Below are 27,892 nucleotides of genomic sequence, written 5' to 3' on the forward strand. Positions count from 1 at the left end.
AGGATAAATCCCTCAAAATCTAGTTTGAAGCAATCAAAACCCCCTTTGATTATGATGGTCCCATATCATGATATAAATGATTTGGTGAGGCGATGCAAATCTAGAATCTTCCGCCGAACAGAATATAGGATCGACTTCAAAAAATTTGTATAGAACAATCCAAGAAGTGTTAATATTCAAATCTTGGATATTCTATATATGCATGTTTTCGGCATCTATCGAATCAAACGGATCATGATTTTGATACTCCCACAATGAGATATAAAATTTTTGGTGTCATCATACAAATCTAAAATTGTTGGTACATTAAAACTCACTACTGATTTCGGGATAATACCTACAAAAATATCAAAGGTATTAAATTATGAATTTTAGATATCTTGTAGATCTTTGTATCTAGTTTTAGAATAATCAATCGGCTTGTAATTTCGTCATTTCTGCTTCAAGGTATGAAAGTTTTAATAAAGATGCGCAGATCTGAAATTTTCAGCATGATAAAATTCAGGGCTACATTCAAAAAATTATCAAGAGTTATATTGAAGGAATTTAAAGCTGAATTTTGGATATTTTATAGATCTCAAAGTTTAGTTTCTGGAATACAAACGGTTCTTGATTTTGATATTCCTACAATAATATATGAATTTTCTACCACGAAAATATTGTGCTAAAAAAAAGTGACGAAAATAAAACAAAAGCAGAAGGGGGGGAAATTACCTCCATATTGTTCATGGCTTGAAAACCCAAAAATTGATATTGAAAAAGTGGAAAACCTACATCCTTTTATAGTGTTGTAGGATGGATGTTTCATTCTCCAATGTAAATTCAAATAGGAAGAGCTCCCATATCCAATACAAATTCAAATTGGAGGTTGTTTCCTTCTCCCACACAAATTCAAATTGGGGGTTATTTCCTTCTCCAATACTAATTCAAATTGGAGGTTATTTCCTTCGTCAATACAAATTGGATGAGTTTCCATTTCCAAATTCAAATTGGAAGTTATTTTCTTCTCCCATACAAATTCAAATTGGGAGTTGTTTCCTTCTCCAATATAAATTCAAATTGGAAGAGTTTTGTTTTTGGTTAAGTAAGGCAGTAAAAAGTTTTTCAAAATCTATTTGGAATGGGATGTCATGCCTCACCAACGGGTCTTACGTATAGAGATGCATGAAAAATAAGAGATTTTTTGAGCGGCAATATCAATATGTAAATTGCATAGTTCAGCTTTATGGAAATCTTTGAAGCATGAAGGAAGCATGTTTAAATAAATCATACTTCCAGTCTCAAAAAGATTAAATATCTCGACAAGTCTTGAAGTAGGGGGAATTTTGTGGGCAATGAAATTTTATTAAATTGAAATCCGTATGAAATTTGGATTATGTTAAATTTAAAATAGATGAATCCTAAATAAATATGGAAGATTAAGATAATTGGATTAATTATTTAAGTCCAAACATGAATGGATTTAATTAAAGTCTAATTTTTATTGGGCTAGTCAATTGATTTGAGTTATAAATGATGATCCACTTTGCTAAGCACAAGCTATTATCATATTCTAGAAGCCCATGCAAGTGTCACGTGTCAAACGATGTGGCATGCCAAGTCAAGTGAAAGAGACAATAGGACTATGTCACATGTCAAAATAATGCAGCAGGCCTAGTGAAATCAAAAGCCCATAAAAGGTGTCATGTCACTTAAATCTGATTGGTCAAAGAAAGTCCATGTTCATCATTACTCTTCCCTTTCCACAACTATAAATAGGGGTCTCATAATTCAGAAAAAAAGCCCAAGAAATCTAACATAAAGCAAGAGAAAAATCATGGATCAAACGCCGCAATTTTTCTACTAAGCTCAAGCATTCAAATCAAGTTCATCAAGATTCAAGATCAAGACCACAATATTCAAGAACAAGATCAAAAGCCCTTGAATTCAAGATCAAGTCCCTCAAATCAACAAATTAAGTTCAAATTCAAGATCAAGATTTAAGCCCTTAAATTTATATTTGAAAAGGCAAATCAGAGGATTCATAGAGATTGTAACACTTACATATTGAAATCTATAAATTGATTGTTGCAATATTTTTCTTGTATTGATTATATATTTATTTTTTTGGTCTCAAAATTTTCTTCTCTAGCACATAGTTTGAACTATTTGTATAACTCAAAAGAAACTTGTCATCAATGTGTTTAATGTATAGTACCACATATGCTACACGACACACCATACATCTGCAGTAGCTAACCAATCCAAATTGTCATTAATGTGTTTAAGAATTAATATACTTTTTGGGAGTGATGTAAGATGAATATTATTATTTAGAACTATGCGTTAAGAGTATAAATTTTCTAACACACAACTTAGATTATATATTGTAGACACATAAAATTTATTGGTTCAAATTAATATAAAATTTAAATTTGATTCATATTTTATTGGGTCTAAAATTATTTTAGGCAGTAAAAATAATAAGTTCATTCTCATCTTTAAGCCCAAACTCATGCCACTTATCAAGTGACATGGCATCCCAGTCAAATTAAAGACCAATAAGACGAGGCCACCCGTTTAAAAATGTGGCAAGCCAAGTCAAGTTCAACAGCCAATGAAACATTGGTAAGTGTCCCAAATGACATATTTGTGGCCAATCACAAGTAATCTTATCACACAATATTTTTTATAATCTTGAGAACTGAATAGACCAATCAGAAGAGGCAGAAGACATTATTTATCACTTGGACTGCCTACCCCCTATAACTATAAATAGGAGGGTTATATAATTTTTTGAGGTCATTCTACAAGCATTGGGGAAATCTTCTTCATAGACTACAGAACTCTTTAAAGAATTAACTAACAGAGTTTTTCCTGGAGATCAACTCACAAGATAAAGTGTTTTCTAACAGTCTTGGAGATCCAAACGTAATTCTAAGAGGTTTAAATCATCCTATATTTGAGAATACACTATGAAAGGCCCTCAAACCATGAAAAAAGCTTAGGAGAGAAGAATCAAGAAAACAACAGAATTGGACTCACAAGATTCATTTAAATAAAATTACTCTTTTTGTTTATTTTATCTTTGCTTGTAGTTAATTTTCAACACTACAAAAATTTGTTGCAAACAAATTTTGGCACACCCAGTGGGACTATTTTTGCTTTTCACCTCTTCTTCCTATAAATCAAATTTAATTATTGTTATGGACTTCAAAAATACTAAAGATGTCTCATGCAAGAACTCTGTTACTGCCACATCTGATGAGCCATGTTGGTCTACTCACTCGGTACAAGTTAAGGTCAATGGTTAGGACAGATCTGAATACTTCACTTCTTTGGAGAAGGCAAAAAAGATCAAATCTCATATAGCGGCTAAAACTACAACTCCTGGGCGCAATTTAACGTCCTTGCTATCTGATGAGTTCTCTTAAACTGGAGTCAATTTAAGTGAATATGAAGATTTTACTGATTCTCCAGTTTTAACAAAGGTCAATGCCTTGATGGTTGATGCAACTAATATGGATGAGAAGTTCGCAATGATGGAACAACCATTGAAGTTCTAAATAAATCTTTTGAGGATAAAGATCTTCAAATCACTCAATTGATGAACAAGTTAGAGTCTTTCACCCCTGGAGAATAGAGCCACAACCCTGGTCGTCCATCCGGTTTTACTCTATAAAATAAGATTGTCGATGAGTCAGCTGTCAAGACTAAATCAAAAGAAGAGAAGCAGTCTACTTTGGTTGCCACTCTAACAGTTCAACAACTGCAAGATATGATTGCAAACACCATCAAGGCACAATATGGCGGTAATCACAAAGTCTTGTAGGATACTCAAAGCCGTATTCTAAGTGAATTGGTGGTTTACCGATGCCAATTGGATATCAATTGCCAAAGTTTCCTCAATTTGATGGAAAGGAAAATCCAAGGCAACACATTGCTCATTTTGTTGAAATTTGTAGTAGAGCTGGCACACATGGTGATCTTATTGTCAAGCAGTTTGTTTGCTCTATAAAAGGCAACACCTTTGATTGGTATACGGACTTAGAGTCTTAATCAATTAATTATTGGAAGCAACTAAAAAGTTAGTTCCTAAATTATTTCTACAGCACTCGTCGTACAATCAGCATGATGGAGTTTACAAACACAAAACAAAGTAAAGCTGAGACTGTAATGGACTACATAAATCGCTAGCAAAGATTGATCTTTGATTACAAGAACCAACTTTTTGAAACTTTTACGGTTAAGTTTGCTTTCAAGAGATGCATTGGGGCCTTGTATATATCTTCTAAGGAATTAAGCCCCGAACTTCGAAAGAATTAGCTACGTGTACTCATGACATGGAGCTAACTATTTCAAGTCATAGAATAACATCACCTATTTTTTATCCTAGGAAAGAAGTTACAAAATTCAAGGACTCATTAGAAGATCAAATTAGAGAATATATGGTAGCAACTGTGATTTCTTCGAAGGTCTCCACAATACAAAAATTGAAAGAGAAATCTCCAAAGAAACAAATGCAAGAAGTGAAAAAAAAACTAACCTTGAAAGAGTTACAAGCAAGGGTATGTCCTTTTATTGGATCTGATGTTCCTAAGATTATTGATGAGTTGCTATCCAAAGAAGTCATTGAACTCCTTAAGTCAAAGCGACCTAAAGAATCAAACAAAGTTGACGATCCTAAGTACTGCAAATTTCACCACACTGTTAGTCATCACACCATAAAATGTTTTATCCTGAAGTAAAAAATCATGGTATTAATGCAAGAGGGAAAGATCATCATTGATGACGGCGATACAGTTGATACAAATCATGTTAGCTCTAAACTGCACCATATAAAAGGTTAAATTTCAAAAGTTCTACAACCCATATGCTCTGTGGAATTACCAAAAGTTGAAAAAAATCACCATGCTACACTTTGGGAGCTTTGACCTAATTGAGGTTCCAGCCTTGAAGAAAACAACAAGCAAATCCATGGAAACGACTTCTCCAATAGCAAGAAAGGTGATACTTGGACATGGATCGATCGTAAAAGAAAAACATATCAAGGGACTTCAAAACTCCAACTTCCAAAAGTTGGCATAAGAGCAAGTGCAAATCTGCTTCAACCAGTGGGGACAATAAATACCAAACTGAAGTGAAACACTACTTCATTACAAAGGGTTTAGAGGAAAGTTATATTACAAGAATTCTTTCCTAGAATACTCCTTGATACATGAGCTTAAACTGTAAGTCAAATCACTCCTGGCCCGCATGAGTCTAAACTATGAATGGCTCTTCGGAAAAAAAGGGAAAAAAAGAAAAAAATAACTCATTATCCTAAACTATGACTTGATCCTCTTATTTGAGGTACGTAGGCAACTTAGAGTATCTTTTTATCCTAAGTTCAGTCATATGAGTTAAAAAATATAAAAAGGAGAAAATAGTGTGACTCGAAGATTTTTGTCACCAATCCTTAAGGATGAGATATACCACGTACTCACTTACTTAGGATGGAACAGGAAAACTCAAAACTCCTTTCTTGGGTGGCCATAAAGATTAGATGCACAAGCTAGAATATGATCTCCCAAAATCAAAAGAATGAGCTACGCCACATGCTTGCTCTCAAAAGGATTGAATACAATAGTTCCAAGGGTCTTTCTCCCCAAGCTGCAAGGATCATGAGATGGTTTACATGCTTGCTTAAGATGAAATATCATAGCACTAAGTTTCTTTCTTGACAAGTAGTAAGGAAGTTACGCACTAAAGGATCAACATCTATCATATGGACATTGGGTAGATCACCTTTTTGATATCGAGATTGTTTGTTTTTCCTCGTAAACCTACAACACAACAAGAAAGAAAAAATGAAACCACTGTCAAATGTACGAAGCTTCTTGGATCAAATTCCAACAATCTGGACCTTTATTTCAACTGTAAGAATTTGTGTGTATGGCACAAATTATCCAAAGTATAAATGTAGACAATAACTTGAACATGGAAAACAAAAGAAAAATCCAAAAATGAAGGACTTTGTCTATGCCATGAAGATGCTTTAATCGGTACAATGTCGTCCCATCATAAGCTCTGCAGAAATAATTCGTATATCCTTCAGTGAAGCTAAAAAGAAGATTTTTAATGCAATTCTTTGCTTAGTTCTTAGAAGATATTGACACCATGTCAAAAAAATTTGAAGTACTGTGAAGTAAGTTGCTCCATGAACATGCACGCCGAGATCTCTAGAAAGATAAGTACTTCAAAAAGACTTTTGCCAACATCACAAAGAAGAAACGAGTGGTTCTAAGAAAGTATTATGGATATCTAATGCATCTTCTAAGTAATTCATACTCTTTTGAAAGCCTGCAAAAGAAAAAGTTGGGAGCCTACTCTTTATCTTGACTAACAAATAGTGGTGCCAATTGTTAGAAGTTGTTAGTTCTGCCATGGTACTTTAGTTTGGCTTGATGAAAATAAGGGTGTCAAGCAAAGTGACTTTTGATTCGACAGTTAATATTGATTTCAGCTCGACGTGGTTGAGATGGTTCCAACAACATAAAGCTATTGAAAAGATTTTGTATACCGTACCTTAGAGACCATTGGTGCCCCTTTTTGACTCTAAAACCTTATAAGAAAATAAATGTTAAGGAAAGTTAGGAAGCAACAAATAAATGAGCAAAAAAAATAAAAGTATGAAGCTTGAATGCATATTTGGAGTCCTTTGAAGATGTCGTCTTTAAAGCAAAAGGATTCTTCATTATCTCCCAAGCAATGAGGTCTTATCGACTAGAAAAATACTTGTAGTACATTGAATATTGCACGAGTTCGACCTTAAATATATTGTAGAAGTAAGCAGCCCAAAACTTGAAGTAGAAGATAAAATTCATGAAGTTCCAAATTTGATGAGAAATAGAGTATCACGAGATTTAGGCTGCAATATAAAAGTTCTATAATAGTGGTTTCATGTGTTACATAGATCTATAAGTCCATTCTCTAATGCAAAAAACTGCTTCTAATTTCAATACTCGTACATCAAGATACGGGATTTATCGAGACGCTGCACAATGCTGATGAAACTGGCGAACCAAGATTAGAAGATTAGTCTTGAAGCAATACCTAGAACAATGCAGGTATTGTCTGATTCTTATTTCCATGTGAGACATAGCTATGCGAATCTACTTTCCAAAGTAAAAAAACCTCACCTAATTCTGATACTCCCACATCGAGATATGAATTTATCATGACGCTGCGCAAACCTGATAAAACTAGTAAATCAAGATTAGACGACCGGTTTCGGGGAAATATCTGGAACGATTTGGAAGCAATCTAATTGTGATTCCCATGTGAGACGTAGCTCTATGAGTCTAGTTTTCAAACTAAAAAAATGGCTCTTGATTTTGATGTTCCTAAGTCAAGATATGAGAATTTTCATGAGGCTGCACAAAACAAATAAAAAGTGACGAAATAAAACTGAAAGTCTAATTTAGGAAGGATACCTTGGCAGATCTAGAGAGAATATGAGTGTGGTTTTTTCGTAGAACATAGCCTCACGATTTAACTTTCCAACACTGCAGGTTGTCCGTGATTTGGACACCCTCACGATGCATTATGAATTTTCTCCTACAAACTCTCCACATTACCTGAAAATTCAATTATGAAAGTGAACGCGAGTTGTATTACAGCTTAAGTTGAATTACAACAACTTAATGGGGTGGTGATGTCCTTTTATAGACTCTGAAGAGATCCAGTTTGATTTTGAAAAGTAATTCTCAATATCACCAAAAGGCACATATTCAAAACAACGATGAAATATTCCAGTGACACTTGCGGAATAGATATATTGTCATCAGTTACTCATAGACAAGTGTAAAATAAATAGCATGTATTAGTACATGGACAAATGTAATAACATTAGAGATAGAAGTAAAATAGTTGGCATGTATTAGATATTAATCGGCACTTTTGAGCCCTATATAAGGCTTTCAACTTATATCAGTAGAGGCCATTCAAAAATACCCCTACTACTTTCTCTTTCATATTTTTCATTTTTCCTCTGTATGTTTTCTACATTTTCCTAAACAATAAAAAGTTTTTGTAAGTATATTTCTATATCTCCTCTACCATTTTCATCTAATTTCCTTTGCTTTTACTTTGTTTCTTTTAAAAGTTTGTTATCAAAGGTTTAATTACTTTACAAGTAATTCTGCTATTACTTGAAATTATTTTTCTCCTGTATTTCTGATCCATTCCCCTTATGATATCAAAGCGAAGTTGCTAGAGAGGAGATTTGAGTATGAGTAGGAGTGATTAAGTCCTTAGAACCACAAGTGATCTCAAGCAAACCTTTGGTACTAACAAATTACTAAAAGTGAAACACTGAAATACTAAGCAGAAACATAAATTATTACTGAAATGTGAAAATTCAAAAATAAATTTAAATTCTAAAATCTCAAAATAAAATTGTTAATTCACTTTGTCTGAAGCCTCTGTTGAACTGATGAGTTACTAGGACAGGCCCCCTAGCTAACTTTAAATAGTAAAATAATTGTATGAAATAAACTAACAAATCTAACAGATTAAAACTCGTCCTCAAATGATGAGGACTCACCCAAACCTAGTATGAAGCATCTGCAATCTACTTTAATCTTGAATTTAAGAATGGGCACCTAAATTTATACTCCCTCCGTTTCGGAATAAGTGAATTGTTAGGGTATTTATTGGTGTTTCAAAATAAGTGAATCATTGAATTTTTTTCCAAAGTTACCCTTATGATTTGACAATCAATTAATTTTCAAAAAGGTATTAAATGTCAACTTTTTCTTTTTGGAGGGTAAAAATGAAAATTTGTGTTAAATTTTTGTCTTTATTGCTTTTTCCTTAATCTGTGTGCCAAAATCCAATAATTCATTTATTATGAAACAAAGAGAGTATCATATAAGACATTGCGCGATGAAAGTATGCATTTAGTACATCTGAATGTATTGAGCGTTTGAGATATTCGAGTCATGAATAAATATGTAAATAATGCTAAAAACTAAAGTAAATCAAAGTACAATGGCCCACATTTGTCATAAATCAAATTTGAGACTATGTCATTTTAAGTATATATAAATTGATCATGTTTGAACTGAAAACTGGTGATTCATTTATATTTATTACTCATAAATTATTTTTTTGGGAGTTTCTTCTACAAACATAAACCATATGACCAAACATGGAGTCCAACATCTGGTCCACATTAAGGAGGGTTTCTCTATACCTTGCCATCAGTATAGAACCTAAATTAACGTGGATCCACTAAACTAAGCCTCAAATGACTAAATATAATCTATGTTGGCATGTAGTTCTATAACTTGGGTTATCTTGAACCTACTACTCTCAAAATTATATTACTTGTTATTCATAAATGTAACTGATGTCTGAAAATAAAGCATGAGCTAGTTAAGTTTACTGTAAATTTTTAAAATTAGTGCACCGATAAGAAAAGAATAAGATGTAATATTGATCTTTTTAAATGGTTTGAATACAAAGAAAAGTATGATGATCAAAAGGAATCATTAAACATGATTAATAATAAATGATATACTAGTGATAAGGTAGTTGAATCTATAATTCTCCCATTAGAAGAGATTAGCCTACCAATAGATGGTAGAGTTATTACTGCTTCACCTTTTAAATTGGATATAGTAGATACTAAAGTTAATTCTAAGAACAAATATATAAACAAAATACTTCAACAAAATAATTATACAAATCAACTATTACATGTATTTTCTAAATAAATTTTCGAAGCTGAGGATAAATCAACTTTTAAAAATAAAACAAGCCCTTTTTATCGTGATAAAAAATTAGAACCCATCCAATAGTTAAATTACTAAAATTTTCAAAAGATAAATTTTCTAAATTTAAAGAAAAATTTCAAGTCACAGATGATATTTAGGAAAGATTAATGAAATGTTAAAATTTGAATTAAAATTTACATATGATAATGTTATAAGAACTCTATCTAAGAAAAATGACAATGAATTTAACAAATTAAGCTATAAATATTCAATAAAAAGAATTGTTATAAAAGGCCCATATTTTCTAATAGGAAAAAGGCTCAAATATGCCACTGAACTATCAGAAATGGCTCATTTATGCCATCCATTAAAAGTTGGGCTCATTTATGCCATAGCCGTTACAAAACTGGCTCATCCATGTCATTACTTTTTAACAGCCGGTCTTTAAAAATAGTCTTGCCACGTGGCAGCTTATTAGAGGGCCACGTCATTTTTAATTTTATTTTTTATTTTTTATTTTTTAAAAAAAATAATTTTCTTTTTCATTTTTTTTGATCCATTAAAAAGAATCCACCCAATTTTTTGATTCATTAAAAATTAATTTGATCTATGCTTTTAAAATTTGATTAATTTTTTATGATCAAAAAAATATTTAATGAATTTTTTTTTAAAATCTACTACTAAAATTTATAACCAAATACTATACTAATTAAGCATATAGTATGTCTTAGCATACATGAAATATTTTGTCAATCGAATGTAAGTAACTTTTTAGTTTTTTATTTTTTTATTAAACATAGAATGGCATCATCAGCATAAATGGCGGCTCAAGCAAATTTATGGCCTAAGGCAAAAATCAAACGGAGGCCTTGCATTTTATTTTTTTATATAAAATTTTTCTTTTTTCTATAAATAGTATTTAATATATTTCTTAAAATTTGTAATTTATTATTACTAAACAAAACTAGGCCCCTCAAATTTTGGGGTCTTAGGCGGCTGCCTTTTCTCCTAAAGGGTTAAGCTGCCCCTGATCAACATTCAACATTTGTACGTAATACTTTATGCATCATCATTTATCATTGCAAAAACAGGAAGGCGACAACATGCCAACATATATAGTATACGTAGAGTTGGCAAAATGAGAAGCTAACTATTAATAATATAATAATAATATTTGATGTTTATATATCCCTTCAGTTTCAACTGAAAAATGACAAAAGCTTTAGTTACCGTGAATCTTTTAAAGAAAAATAAATAAAGTGATAAAAAGCGTGGAGTGTATACTCTCTCCGTTCCCTTTTAGTTACTCGCCCGTCAATTAAAATGGCTATTTTATTATAATATATTAATTAAATGATGTTTACTATTGTATTTGAAATTAATTTGAAGAAAAAAATAATTAATATTAAAGGTAAAATATGAAAACAATCTTAATATGTCAAAAATGACCAAAAAAAAATGAATCAAACGAGAATGTTTTAAGCATATATTCATGAAAAATTAATCAAATTTTAAAAGCATAGATCAAACTAATTTTCAATGGATCAAAAAGTTGCGTGGATTCTTTTTAATGGATCAAAAAAAATTAATTTTTTTTTAAATTTAAAAAAAAAATTAAAAATGACGTGGCCCTCTAATAAGCTGCCACATGGCAAGGCTGTTTTTAAAAACCATCTGTTAAAAAGTAATGGCATGGGTGGGCCGGTTTTGTAACGGCGATGGCATGAATGAGCCCAACTTTTAACGGATGGCATAAATGAGTCATTTCTGATAGTTCAGTGGCATATTTGAGCTTTTTCCCTTTCTAATATGTAGTATGAAGAAAATGAATTTTTATGTCATACTTCACATTCTGGAATAGAAATCGATGAATGGAATATTGACGGGTTAGCAGAACATCAAATATATAATAAACTACATGAAATGGGAATAACCATTACTGTATATAAATTAATAAAATGATAGATTACCAAGCAGCTACAATGATTAAATGTGAATTTACAGGTAAAATAAAATATTGGTGGGATAACCACCTCACAGAAAATAATAAGCAAAGTATATTAGATGCTACTACTATTACTCAAGTCATTAAGACTGAGTCTATGGGGCAAATGGTTGAAAATCATGTCTTAGAAGGCGCCACTGTCACCTTAATTTATAGAATAGCTAAATATTTTATAAGAGAACCTCAATTTTTTTAGGATAGAAGTTAAGAAATATTATCAAATTTATCATGAAGGTTGGATGATTTTAGATGGAATAAAGATGTTTTCCTCAACATGGTCATGGTTAGATAAGATTGCAATTATGATTACTAGAAGAAAAAATTTATAAGTGGTTTACTACCATTATTTGCAGAAAAAACTAGAACAAAACTAAAATAGGGATTTGCTGAAAAAATTTCTTATAGCCACTTAACTTATGGTGATATTATAAGTTTTATAAATGTCATATGACTAGAATTATGTACAGATATTAAACTTAAAAATTAACTGAAAAGAGATAATAAAATATCAAAAAATGAGATAGGAAGCTTTTGTCAAGACTTTGGATATATTAAATTATCAGCTCCTTCAAAAGAAGCTTCCAAGAAAATTAAAAGACAACATAAAAATTCTAAAGATAAATCTAAAAAGAAAAAACTCATTATCATAAAAATGATTTAAAAATCTAAATAAACCACTAATAAAGGTGGATATAAAAATAATAATGATGCATGTCGGAACTCCCAAAAAGGGACATATGGCTAAAGATTGTCGGGTTTCAAATAAAAAATGATAAAATAAATATGTAAGAATTAGGGAACGAAGTTAAAAATAAATTATATTCTATTCTTGATGAAAATGAAAATAGATCTTCTTTTTAAGAAAGTCTTATTGATGATAAACAACTTAATATAGCATACATGCCAGACAATAGTGAATTAAGTGACCATTGTAAATGCGGCGGTGCAATTTGAACTTGCAATAATCATTCTATAAATGTCATCAGTATTAGTAACAAGCATGTCTTCTTTGGTACGATTGGCAATATTGAAGATCCAGGCCTTAAACATAAATATTTAGTAGCATTAAAAGAAATTATTTTTAATTAACAATTCAATAAAGAAATCATCGAACCCTTTAACATGAAAGATATATTAAGTAAATTTAAAGAAAAAAATTCGAGACAATAATACAAGACCTTCAAATAGAATTATTACACCTAAAAAAGAAAGTTAAAAAAGTTAAGAAAAATTTAGGAGCAGAATCACTTGATACTAAAATATTAAATGATTTAACATCTAACCAAGAAAGAAAATCATGTGAATTAGAGCTTAGAGAAATATCAAAAATAGAAAAAGATAATAAAGATATAAAGTCTCTAGAAAATAATACAAAAATTAATACAATTACAAAAGTTAAAGTCCAAAGTTATCATCTACCCATTACATTAGTTATAAATTAAAAAATTCACATTTCACAAGATTGCATTATTAGATACAAGTGTCAATCAAAACTGCGTCATTGAAAGAATAATTTTCACTATGTACCTTGAAAAAGCACTACAAAATTACTCTCTGCAACTGGAGAAAAATTAAAAATAAATTATAAACTACACAGTGCACACATATGTAATAGTGAAATTTATTTTATAGTGTCTTCTAATAACCAAAGATATAAATGAAGAGATAATTTTAGGTATTTATTTTATAACCCAAATAAAATATTATACTACCAATCTAGATGGCATTCACACCACTATTTTGAAAGAAAAAAAAGATTATTTTTTCTATCTAAATAGTATATCAAAAAAGAAAAGTGACTTTACAAAAAATAAAATTGTCTTTAGAAATGATTTACTTTCAAAACAAATAAATTATTTAAAATATGAAATAAAAAATAAAAAAAATTAAATCCTCTTTAAAAACTCCTAAAGTAGAAACTAAAATTAAAGGTCTACAAGAAGTCATAGAACGAGAAGTTTGCTCAAATTTTCCTAATGCCTTTTGAAAAGAAAAAGGCATATTGTTGAATTACCCTATATTGAGGGACTTGATGAAAGGATTATCCCCAACAAAGCAAGACCTACTCAAATGAATCATGAATTAATGAAATACTGTAAAAAGAAAATTAACGACTTGTGAGATAAAAAAAAATCATTAGACCTTCTAGATCGTCTTGGAATTACTCAGTCTTTTATGTCAATAATAGTGTCGTAAAAGAAAGAGGTGACCGGGACTAGTTATTAATAATAAGTCTCTTAACAAAATATTAAAACGAATTAGGTATCTAATACCTAACAAATTTGACCTTCTTAAAACAACTTATAAATATAATATTTATAACAAGTTTGGCATGAAAAAGGATTTTTGTAGATACAAATCGTAGAAAAAGATAAATCTAAAACAACCTTCAATGTCCCTTTTGGACAATACAAATGGAATTAATGCCATTTAGACTAAAAAATGCTTCGTCTGAATTTCAAAATATTATGAATAATATATTCAATCAATATAGAAATATTTCTATAGTCTATATAGATGATGTTTTAATATTTTCAGAAGATACAACACTTTAAATATCTTCCAGAAAACTATGTAACTACAGGATGATCTTCAAGGCATAAATGACAAAGGGCTTCTAAAATATTAAATCACAAGAAACATGATGTACCTTACAGACAACAAAAAAAAACTATAAAGACTAGAATAAAAATGACACAAATCATCATGAAATAAAAACTCAGAAGCTTCTCAAAATCAGCAAAAGGCATATGTTAAGAATAATGATAGAATATTCCAGTGACACCTTATGGAATAGAGATATTTCCATCAGCTACTCATAGAGAGGTGTAAAATAAATAGCATGCATTAGTACATGGACAAATGTAATAACATTAGAGACAAGTGTAAAATAGTTAGCATGTATTAGATATTAATCAGCACTTTTGAGGCCTATTTAAAGCTTTCAACTTATATCATCCGATGACATTCAGAAATACCCCTACTACTTTCTCTTTCATATTTTTCATTTTTCCTCTGTATGTTCTCTATATTTTCCTAAACAAAAAAAATCATAAGTTTATTTCTCTACTCTTCTCTACCATTATCATTTAGTTGCCTTTTCTTTTACTTTGTTGTTTTTAAAAATTTGTTTTTAAGGTTTCAAGTATTTTACAATTAGTTCTGCTATTATTTTAAATTGTTTGGCTCCAGTATTTTCAATTCATTCCCCTTATGATATAAGAGACAAGTTGCTCGAGAGGAGATATGAGTATGAGTAGGAGCAGCTAAGTCCTTAGAACCACAAGTGATCCCAAGAAAATTCTTGGTACTAATAAATTATTAAAATTGAAACATTGAAATACTGAGAGAAGCATAAATTATAACTGAAATGTGCAAATTCAAAAATAAATTTAAAGTCTAAAATCTCAAAATAAAACTATTTAACTTTGTCTGAAGCCTCTATTAAACTGATGAGTTACTAGGACAGGACCCATTGGTCTAAATACTAAAATAAATGTCTGAAATAAACTGACAAATCTAAAATATTAAAACTCGTCCTCGAATGATGAGGACTCACTCAAAACTGGTATGAAGTATCTACAATCTACTTTAATCATGAATTTGGGAATGGGCACCTAAATCTATATCAGGATAAGATATAGTGCGATGAAAGTATACATGTAGCATGTCTGAATGTATTGAACGTGTGAGATATTCAAGTCATGAATAAATATGTAATAATGCTGAAAAATAAAGTAACCAAAGTACAATGACCCGCATTCTTCGTAATCAAAGTTGAGGTTGTATCACTTAAGTATATATAAATTAATCCTGTTTGAACTGAAAACTGGTGAGTCATCTATATTTATTACTCTTAAATTATTTTTTTAGAAGTTTCTTCTGCAAACATAAACCATGTGAGAAATCATGGAGTCCAACATCTGGACCATTTTAAGGAGGGTTTCTCTATACCTTGCCATCAGTGTAGAACCTAAATTGAGATGGAGCGACTAAACTAAGCCTCAAATGGATAAAGATAACCTATGTTGGCACATAGTTCTAGAACTTGGATTATATGAAATCCATGTCAGCTTTGTACTGAATGCTACTCTCAAAAGTTTATTACTAGTTGCTCATAAATGTAAATGATGTTTAAAAATAAAGCATGAACTAGTTAAGTTTATTGTTTTACTGGTATTTTAAAATACTGAAACTAGTCATGCTCAATTAACTGAGTTCAGGGATTATATGTTTAAAATATTTCAGATTATACTGAATTAGACTAAAATCTGTCAAATTATGCATAATTATTCTTTAAACATATAAACTGAGTTAGGAATATCATGCATAGATGATAAAACTATGAATAATAGTCACAAAATATCATAAAGAAACTGAATTTGAGGAAATATGTATAATTGGGTATAAACCCTAAATCATAAAGTCACACAAATCGTAATGAAACTCAAAATTTTTTGGTATAAGGGTTAAACGAAACTGTTACTAAAAATCTCACAAGCTTGATAGGTTGAAAAATCTAGCTAAAAGTTGGAGAACTGAACTAGGAGAAGAACCCTAGGTTTTCACATCTTAAGAGAAAATGTTTGGACTTAGGAATTTGTAATCGATGATATGAGGGATAGTTGATCGACTAATACCATATACCTCCTTAAAATTACTTAAAACAACATATTATTGGTCATAAAAAGATTGGAAAAAACTATTTACCCTTTTTAAAATGTAACTTACTTTCTAAAAATTGCAACCCACGAGCTCACACTCTAGGTCTATGAGCATTGTTTGGCTTGTGATTCCTAGGACTAATTTGGACAGATTTTATTTCAGTGACAATGGGGGGTATGTACGATTCGTACTATAGTTCCACTAACATAAATTGAGTCATGGTTCGCTGAATGAATTTTGGGTGGCTACTATTTTAGAAGCCACGGGTCATAAGTACAACTCGTACACTTATACCACAACTCGTGGTATGATTCATGATTTCTAGAAAGAATTTTATGATCTTCTTAATGTCACCTCTAATTTAATAGTACAAGTCAGGGTAAGACTAGTATATTGATAGCATGACGCATGGTATGAGTCATGGTGAATGAGAACATGGGTCATCTGGGAAGTCTATCACTAGTTTTAGTATGACTCATGATCTCATTGTACGACTTGTACAATGAGTCGTACTAGTCCAGAACTTAGGTTTTTCATCTAGTTTTTTGGTCTATGTTTGGGTTCAATTAGGAAATATTTTTTGATTGTCACAAAAATGTTGCGGGATTGTTAAAATATAAGAAAAATACAAATTTACCCTTATTCAGACGTGCGTAAATTTCACTATGCAGGATACAACAACTCAATTTATGAGTCATAATCAAAGGTACTATTTGTAACTTTACTCGTAGCTAGTGGAAGATCTTCCTAGTCTTCAGTTCAACTAGTACGGATCATTGTAAAACCCGTACTTTGAATAGACGACTTATACATACAATCATAGTTTGAGGGACTTGTTAAGCTTTCGGACTCACTCAGTAAAAGTCGTTATACTATTTTACATCAACACACGACTCGTACCATGAGTCGTGGATATTGAAAACTTTTGGAAGCATACCACAAGCCATAGTACAACTTATGGTCTCATTGTACGACTCGTACAATGAATCATACGGATCTAGGATTTCAAGTCTTAAACCTTGAGTTTTTATACTGACTGCTGAGTATTCATGGGTCTATAATCAGAGATGTTACATTTCTAAAGTTTTGATTTACACTTTGTTTGGAAGGTGGCTTCTCCTGGTTTCATAATGTACGATACCGTATGGCATGGTATGGTATGGTATACTGTACAATATAGTACAATACAAATGTTTGGATGGACAGTATTGTTTGCTATTGTTTAATAACAATTTTTTTTGTTTTGATGATATGGTACAATATCGTAATTGGTAGGTTTACTAAAATGCCCTTAACTGTTATAAATGTTTAATTTATCCATAATTGTTAGTAAAATAATTTAAAATAATGTTCTTCCTGCTAATTTGTCATAATAATTTCATTAAAATATATTAAGTTATTAAATTCATGTAAATTCTAACAAAATTAATAAAAGAGTAGATAAAATACCCCCCCCCCCTCGTTAAATATTTGGCTCAAAAATACCCCTCTTACTAACAGAATTCGGAAAGGGATCAAAAATACCCCTGAACTATCTGAAATGAGTCAAAAATACCCCTCTGTTAAATATTTGGCTCAAAAATACCCCTCCCTTAATGAAATTAAATTATTTCATTTATTTCGTTAATTTATGTAAAGTTCATCATTTAATTTATATTTCGTTTATTTCTTTAAGTTAAAATTCATATTTCGTTAATTTCTTTAAAGATTAAAAAGATGCAAAGTGAAAATACCTTTTTAGAATAAATGTATGTTTATTTTCCAAATCAAATTCAACCAATTTATATTATAATTCAAATATTTTTTTCATTATCTTATTTTTAAAATTAAAGAAATACTTTTATGTAAGAAAATTAAAGTATTAGGTTTAAAAAGTTAAAGTTAGGGTTTAATTCAATCGAAATAATTTAATTTCGTTAAGGGGAGGGGTATTTTTAAGCCAAATATTTAATAGATGGGTATTTAATGAAATTAAATTATTTCAATTATTTCGTTAATTTATATAAAGTTCATTATTTAATTTATATTTCGGTAATTTCTTTAAGTGAAAATTTATATTTTGTTAATTTCGTTAATTTCTTTAAAGACTAAAAAGATGTAAAGTGAAAATACCTTTTTAGAATAAATGTATGTTTATTTTCCAAATCAAATTCAACCAATTTATATTATAATTCAAATATTTTTTTTTCATTATCTTATTTTTAAAAATTAAAAAATACTTTTATTAAAAAAAACTAAAGTATTAGGATTAAAAAGTTAAAGTTAGGGTTTAATTCAATCGAAATAATTTAATTTCGTTAATGGGAGGGGTATTTTTGAGCTAAACATTTAACAAAGGGGTATTTAACGAAATTAAATTATTTTGATTTATTCAATTATTTATATAAAGTTCATCATTTAAGTTTTATTTCGTCAATTTTTTTATGTGAAAATTTATATTTCATTAATTTCGTTAATTTATAATTCGTTAATTTCTTTAAAGATTAAAATGATGTAAAGTGAAAATACCTTTTTAGAATAAATGTATGTTTATTTTTCAAATCAAATTCAACCAATTTATATTATAATTCAAATACTTTTTTTCATTATCTTATTTTTAAATTTAAAAAAAAATACTTTTATGTAAAAAAAAAAAATTAAAGTATTAGGGTTAAAAAGTTAAAGTTAGGGTTTAATTCAATCGAAATAATTTAATTTCGTAAAGGGGAGGGGTATTTTTGAGCCAAATATTTAATAGAGGGGTATTTTTGACCCATTTCAGATAGCTCAGGGGTATTTTAAATCTTTTTTCGAATTCCATTAGAAGGAGGGGTATTTTTGAGCCAAATATTTAACGGAGGGGTATTTTGAGCCAAAAATCTAACGAGGGAAATTTTTGAGCTATTTCAAATAGTTCAAGGGTATTTTGAGCCTTTTCCGTAAAATAAATGTAATAGGATTTATTTTCTTATAGTAATAATTTTTTTTGATGTTTTGAGACGTAACCACCAACGACAAGTACAAAGTTTAAATGCAGCTTTTGTGTATGCTACAGGTGTGTACGATATGGAGAAAAATATTTTTCATGGAAAATATTTTCTAGGAAAACAAGTTGTTTCTTACTCATTTTCTTGTGTTCGTTATGCAACTAGGAAAATATTTTCTAAAAGCATCTATATATATTTAACACAAAACAATAAGAACAAATAGGATAAGGGGGCGGGGTAGCAAAAATTTTTGAATTTAAAAAAAAAATTGAGGCAGAGTGGGGGCATAGTTGAGAGGAGGGTAGGGCTAGGGGTGGGGTAAAAAAAATATTTTGAATTTTTTCAAGAAAACAAATTTAAAAATATTAATATATTTTTGTAAAGAGGGGTTGGTAGGGGATAAAGGTTAAGAAAAATAATTTTGTGGTGGGGCTAGGTGGTGGAGGTCAGGTAGGGGGGTGAGGGTGGAGTAAGAAAAAACTTAGGAACTCTTGTTTTTTAAAAAAAATAATTGGGGTGGGGTTTGGTAAGGGGTGAGGTCGAGATAGGGGTGGGATAAGAAAAAAGTTTTGAAATTTTCTAAAAAAATATATATAAATTTTCTTTTTATTTTTTAAGGAGGGGGGGGGATGGTAGTGATGGTGGTATTGGGGTCGGGAGATGGTGGAAGTGGGGTCGGGGTCGGGGGTGGAGTTAAATAATTAGGATAAAGGGTAAAATAAGACTATGCGTTATTAAGTAAGGGCATAAGTAGAAAAATGTAGAAAAAATATGAAAACCACGGGATACCACCATATTGGTGGTTACATAAAGTGAGGGTTTTCATGGTTACCAAACCATGAAATCAAGTTATACCATACCATACATTTTAAGAAACAATCAAAACAAACATGATTTTCTTAATAATTGTATCATACCATACCATGAGAAACCACCATTCAAACAAAGTGTAAACCACTCAAAAACCATCTAAATGCCTTGGTACCCGAACCAAAGATACTAGTAACCCAAATTAATAATCCAGAGCCCAGGAAGCTGACAGAATTCTCATATGACGTCAAAATCTCCAATTGTTGATAAAAATCAACTCAAATCAAACCTATTAACTTCAAAACCTTATAAAGTAAAAAAACTCACCTAAAACACGACCAACCACCTCGTGAATTGAGCCACCCACTCCAGTAACCTACAAATACAACTACAGTGGTAAAACGGTAAATTCATAAAAATCTAAACTTCAATATATGATTTGTTATAAATTGGTACAAAAGCGTCATATTGTTTCTTGGAAAATGATACATTTGAATTTATATATGTGGTTTAAGAACACGTAGATTGAAATACCAATATCAAAACTTGTTAATATGATTTAAGATTCATAAACTGGTTAATTAAAAATAATATGAAATAGGAATACGTCGGTCAAATCATACATATTTACATTAATGATAAATAAAAGAAGGGCAGCTCGGTACACTAAAGCCAAGCACAGGAGGATCTGGAGAAGGGTTCGGTCTATTGTATGCAGTCATACCTTGCATTTTTGCCAACGGCTATGTCTAAAGCTTGAACTCGTGAGCTCTTGATAACATGCCAACAACTTTACCAGTTACTACAAAGTTTCCCTTCACGTTAATGATAAATAGGTAAAATTAATTATCACAAAAATAAAAATAAGAGATGTAAGAGTAATATAACAAACTACATCAAATGTTAATGTTACGAAATCAAACTTGAAGGAGATCTATGAAATTATCCCATTACGTAATTAGTCATGTTTCTTGTTAGCGTTACTTCATATTTGGCGATTGTCCAATTCTAATAGTAGGTCAAATAAAACCTACATAAAAGGACCGAAACTACACATCTTAATTAATTTAAGAGAAAATGGTCTGTTACCCCCCAACCTTTACCTCAAATCCCAATTACACACTCAACCTTTAAATGTGACCTATTACCCCCTGAACTATTTTAAAGTGGAATTATTATCTCCCTAAACTATTTTAAAGTAGAATTATTAAAACCCCCAAAACTGACAACCAATCATTGCAAATATGGTGTGATGCACGCGCCACAAGGTCATGCCACGTTATTGCCACGTCATTTTTTATTTTTTTACTCTAAAAATAATAATAATTTAACATTATTATTTCCCAATTATTATTTTTCTTTCTTCTTCTTCTTCTTCAATTCTTCTTCTTTATTTCTTCTTCTTCTCCAATTCTTCTTCTTCTTCAGTGGCACCCAAGAACGCATCAATGGCAATTATTATTTTTCTTTCTTCTTCTTCAATTCTTCTTCTTCATTTCTTCTTCTTCATTTCTTCTTTTTCAGTTCTCCTTCTTCAATTCTCCTTTTTTTCTTCTTCTTCTTCTTCTTCTTCTTCTTCTTCTTCTTCTTCTTCTTCTTCTTCTTTTTCTTCTTTGTCTTCAATTCTCCTCTTCCTCCTCCTCCTCCTCCTCCTCCTCCTTCTTCTTCTTCTTCTTCTTCTTCTTTGTCTTCAATTCTCCTCCTCCTCCTCCTCCTCTTTCTTCTTCTTCTTCTTCTTCTTCTTCTTCTTTTTCTTTCTCTTCTTCTACTCCTCCTTCTTCTTGTTCTGCTTCTTCTTTTTCTCCTTCTTCTTCTTCTTCTTCTCCTCCTTTTTCTCCTTCTTCTTCTTCTGCTTCTCCTCCTTCTTCTTCTTCTACTTCTCCTCCTCCTCCTTCTTCTTCTTCTTCTTCTTCTTCTTCTTCTTCTCCTTCTTCTCCTTCTTCTGTTTTTTCTTTTTCTTCTTTTTCTTCTTTTTCTTCTTCTTCTTCTTCTTCTTCTTCTGCTTCTTCTTCTTCTTCTTCAATGGCATCCGAGAACCCATCAATGGCATTTCTTCATCAATAGCATCCAAGAACTCATCAATGACATTCAAGATTAATTTATCATCTTTATCATCTCCTCATTCAAGAATTCAAGTTCTTAAATTTTTTCAAGTTAATTCAGGTTCAATGGCATTTCTTCTTTAATAGAATCCAAGAACCAATCAATGGCATTGAAGATTAATTTATCATCTTCCTTATCTCCTCATTCAAGAATTCAAGTTCTTAATTTTTTTCAAGTTTTTTGAATCGAAGTTCTTAGTTCAAGTGAAAACTCATTAATGGCATTTCTTCTTCTTCTTCTTCTTCTTCTTCTTCTTCTTCTTCTTCTTCTTCTTCTTTAATGGCATCCAAGAACTCGAATTATGTGAGAATGTTGAATCAAAAAAGTCGAATGCCATTGATTACGTGAAGCTGAATCAAATGTTGAATCAATGTGTCGAATCAAAATGTTGAATCGAATTACGTGAAATTCAACAAAAAAAAGTCAACAGAATTTTAAATTTTCTGGTGCTGTCACTGTTCATCGGCATTTCACCATTGACGCTGCACCATTGAAGGCATTGAAGAAGAAGAATAAAAGAAGAAGAAAAAGAAGAAGAAGCCATTGAAGAAGAACAATAGAAGAAGAAGTCAATATTTATTAAGAAAAAATAATAATTATTAAAAATAATGATGTGGCAATAAAAAATAATGATTTTAAAGTGAAAAAGTCAACTAACGCGCCTATGGGCGCATGTAGTCACGTCCAGTGACACGTCAGCAACTGGAGGTAATAAATTCGGTAAAAATAAGTTCAGGGAGATAATAGGTCACATTAAAAGGTTGAGTGTGTAGTTGAGATTTCGACTAAAGGTTGGGGGGTAACAAACCATTTTTATTTAATTTAAAGTTAAAAGCTAGAATCACGATTTTATAATAATAGAGGGAACAAAAATGCTATTATATTTGTTACTCCCTTAATCTACCTTTAATTATCTATTTTACTATAAAAAATAGATGTATATTTTTACCTATCCAATTTAAAATTTTAAGAGATAATTTATTATTTTATATCAATTTTACATTTATTATCAAATATTATTCATTTCTCATCATTTAGATGACTTATAATAATTAGAGTGATACAGTAAAATTATTATTAATTATCCATTACAATTTGTTTGTCTTACTTTTTTTTTTAGTTTGCTTCAGAATGTGTGCTTCTTTTTTTGACAACTCTTTAATTGTAAATTTCCACATGACATATTTAAAATCATGAGACTAAAGAATATTATGATACATGCTATATATCTTTGATTAAGCCCATAAGATTTAAAAATCTTGTTTACATTCTTAAACTTCATGTCAAGTCGAAACTAGAAAAAATAAATTTAAATAAAGAATATATATATATATATATATATATATATTAATTTTTAAGAAAAATATTAAGTCAAACATGCGCACACAGAGCGGTAATTGATAAGTTTTGATTTTTAGTGGGTAGTGAATGAGCAGTTTGTTACATCAATTACGGCAATTTATGTGAAGTGGAAATATTTGGTCGATGGAACTATGCGTGAAAAACTAGTTCTATAACTTAGAACTATTCTATAAAATAAGGATTTTCCACTTCTCAGACCAACCACCTCCTAGAAATACCCATGCTTGACCCCCAAACTTCCGAACCCCCTCACATGCTACCCCAGCTCCACTGGAGCCGCTAGACCTAACGATCATAACAAAGAAACCCCCCCCCCCCTAATCCACTAAAACACAGTTTTAAGTCGAGGCTACTAAACAAAAGCAATTCCCTGAATGGGAGCTACAACTATAATAATAGAAAGGCAACTGTGGTAACAGAAGACACTGGGATGTCATACAACTCAGTATGGAGGATAAAGAAAGAATTTATCATCCATGGAGATACTCTGTAATTGTCAAGTTATTCAATAAAATAATAACACACAACTACTTGAAAGTAAAACTCGTAGAATTATGGAAGCCCACGGAACCTTTGGTATTGATCGGCTTAGGGTGTGATTTTTACATTACCAAGTTCAGCAAACTAGATAATATGTTATAGGCCCTACACGAAGGCCCATGGATCGTCATTGGTAGTTTCTTGCCAGTGAAACCATGGGAATCAAACTTCATCCCAGAAGAAGCCACACAAATTCACACTGCCATCTAGATCAGGCTGCCACAATTTCTAACTGAATTTTATGACAAAAATTTTTTGGAATGAATTGGCAATAAGATAAGGGAACTACTTAAGATTGACACCCTGTACTTCTTCTACTCTGAGAGGAGGTTATGCTAGAATCTGCATACAAGTGCCCCTCGAAATACCAGTCAAAACATTCATAGCCATTATATGCCACAAGAAAAGGATTATACGAGGAGAAGGGGGTCCTATGTATTGGCTGTGGAAAGCTTGGGCATACCTTAAGGAGCAGTGATCGACAACCTATCATACCTAGTGAAAAAGCAGACGCAACAACCTCCACCACTAGAAACATACAGTAGCCATTGGAATAATGGCAAGTTGTTTCCTTCCCAAAACAAAAATGAATCCCAGACACCACCAAAGAGGAAAAGAAGGTAAGGGCACAAGAAAGGAGGATCAAACCCAGGTAAATCCAAATGATGCTATATCCAGTAAGTTCCTAGAATTAAACCCCTTCATCCACATATAAAATAATGTTTATGGTAAAATTAATAACAATATAATTTAATTAACACCAATACTATTCCCAATCTTGAAAAAAATATACAAAAAAAAAAGAAAAAAAGGAAACTAAAGAAGTGACCCACTGTATCTTTTCCTAATAAAGGGCCTGACAGTGGATACTCTCCCCAAGTTAACCCTGGCCCAATAACAGACAAAGGATTTAAACCCTACTACTCTTCACCCCACCCATTTATCTCCCATCTTTATTTATTTAATTTTGAAGGTCCTAACGGTCCCGAACCCCCAACCTTTCTAGAAGGCTCCTATAGAGACCTCTATCTCTACGTATTCTGGTAAGAGTAACTTTATCTCCACTAGGGATAATCATCACCCTAAGACAATTGACATGACCAAAATAGTCATCTCAATTAACTTGCCATCACCTTTACTAGTTATAACCCTCAGTATCCTCAAAACTCACCACAATAACCTCACCCCACTAACATTGTCCTCAATAATAGCGAACCCATCCCCTCATCCACCTAAAACTCTGAAGGAACCACTAATCTTCACCACAACTCTTCACCCTCAAACTGACATCTGGGTCTTGGGCAGAGCTAGTCCTGAGAGAAAAGTCAATCTCTCATTGTGTCATAATAGGGGATTAGCCAATTATACTGATTATTTAAGACCCAACTTAGATGGCTCAAATTAAGAAGAAAGGGATGGACCAAATTGTGGAGGTGTTGGGTTACCAGCTTTAAGCCTAAATGAACTTCCAAGCTCAAATGATGGGGACTCTAAAAATAATAAACATGAACAAACTTAACCCGCTCATGGATAACACGTTCAAATGCCTCCACCTACCTGTCAAAGATGGAAATCTTAAACTTCATTCCTTAGAGTACACCAAAACAAACACCCCCAGTACAACTATCGGAGACACAAAATAAGGGCGACGACCAAGAAAAATTAAACACCACTGTGTTAGAAAAGATGCAGAGGAGCAATAAAGAGATGGAGCAGTTCCTAGCCACTTTTGAAGATCCAAACATAGAATTTTGAATCCTAGGAAAACCACTTTGAAAAGAGTATAAAGAGTCATACAGCACAACTAATACTATACTCTGTTTAAAGAAAATGAAAACCTTCAATCTATCTCTGAGGATATAACTGAGCAAACCGGCGTCGTTGTAGCCTTAATACCTAGATCAAGGAAAGATTCTATAAGGATAAGGGAAAGAAACCATTGTCCATCACCCAACCCCTCTGACTTTATGAATTTTATAATATGGAACACAGAGGGAGACAAAAACGCTTGTTTTAGATGCTACTGTAAAGACTTAGTAGAATCCCACAACCCCACAATGGTTGTCCTCCTTAAAACTAAAATGGTTGATAATAAGTTATAACTGAGATACTACGCTTTGACTCTTATTTGGAATCTAGTGAAACTGGGTGAAAGGGAGAGGGTATCATCATTATGTCGAAAGAGGATTTGCTCAAGCTCTAAATATTCTCTATTTCAGCTTAGGGCATTCATACCATTGTCAAGGTAAGTGTTGATCCCAAAATATGGTTTTTTCTACTATGTATGCTAGCCCTGACTTTAACACTCGTATGACTCTGTAGGATGAACTATGCAATTATCTGTAATACTTATATAGAGATTGGCTTATTTGGGGGACTTCAATGAGGTTTTAAGAGACAATGAGAAACTACAAGGGTCTTTCATAAATAATAATAGGGCCAACCAACTATGGAAATGTCTAAATTTTTGTAACATGGTGGACCTAGGGTATAGAGGTTATAAATACACCTGGACCAGTAAGAGGCATCGTACCAGGAACAACCTTATCCTAGAAAGACTAGATAGGTGTGTTGCTAATAACTCTTGGATAAATCACTTTCCTGATTCCCTAGTTACTCACCTCCCTAGAATTAAGTCAGACTACTGCCCCTTGCTAGTTTCTCTTTCCAAGATACACTATGGCCTCAATAGAAATATTTTTAGATTTGAGCCTAGGTGGTGTAACCACCCCTCTTTCTAAGGGATTGTAGAGAAATATTTTGCTGATCCTAATCCCCTTCAGCATTCCATACAACACTTCCAAACCCAAGCTACCTTTCGAAATGCAATAATGTTTGGTAATATCTTTCACAAATTGAAAGTTATTCTGGTCAGACTTGATAGAATCCGAAAATCATTTAGCTACCATACAAGTATCTTCCTCCAAAACCTTGAGAATGGTCTGCTTTATAAGTATGAAAGTCTGCTCAAGTGTGAGGATGAATTTTGGAGAACCACTGATAGTCTGCTCAAGTGTAAGGAAAACTTCTGGAGAACCAATCACTTGGTTCACTAAGGGTGATGTCAGAGTCCAAAAGATGAACTTCCAAATTAGCCAATTGGTGAATATCTTTCACCAATCTTCGTTTCTCCTCATCCACATGATATAAGTTCCTCATGGACAGCCTGCTAAGAGCATCAACAACAACATTAGCTTTACCTAGATGGTAGTGAAGGCTCATATCATAATCCTTGAGCAACTAAAGCCACTGTCTCTACCTGAGATTCAAGTCCTTCTGAGTAAACACATATTGTAAAATCTTATGGTCTAAATAGATGTCTACATGCACCCCAAACAAATAATGATGCCAGATCTTCAACACAAAAACCACAACCACCAACTCTAAATCGTGATTTGGATAATTATTTTCATGAAACTTAAGTTGTCTGGAGGCATACGCTACCACCTTACCATACTGCATCAACACATAACACAGTCCCACACGGACGCATCATAATATACAACAAAACCCTCAGTACCCTTGGTAGGGTCAAAATTAAAGCAGAGGTCAACTTATTCTGCAACTTCTCGACACTACCCTCACAAGTATTAGACTAATAAAAGTTCACCTTTTTTTGAGTCAACTTCGTTAATGGAGTAAAAATAGAAGAGAAACTCTCCACAAATCTTGTATAATACCCAGCCAATCCCAAGAAGCTC

The sequence above is a fragment of the Capsicum annuum genome, chromosome 3 (genome assembly GCF_002878395.1).
Source record: "Capsicum annuum cultivar UCD-10X-F1 chromosome 3, UCD10Xv1.1, whole genome shotgun sequence".
Taxonomy (NCBI): Eukaryota; Viridiplantae; Streptophyta; class Magnoliopsida; order Solanales; family Solanaceae; genus Capsicum; species Capsicum annuum.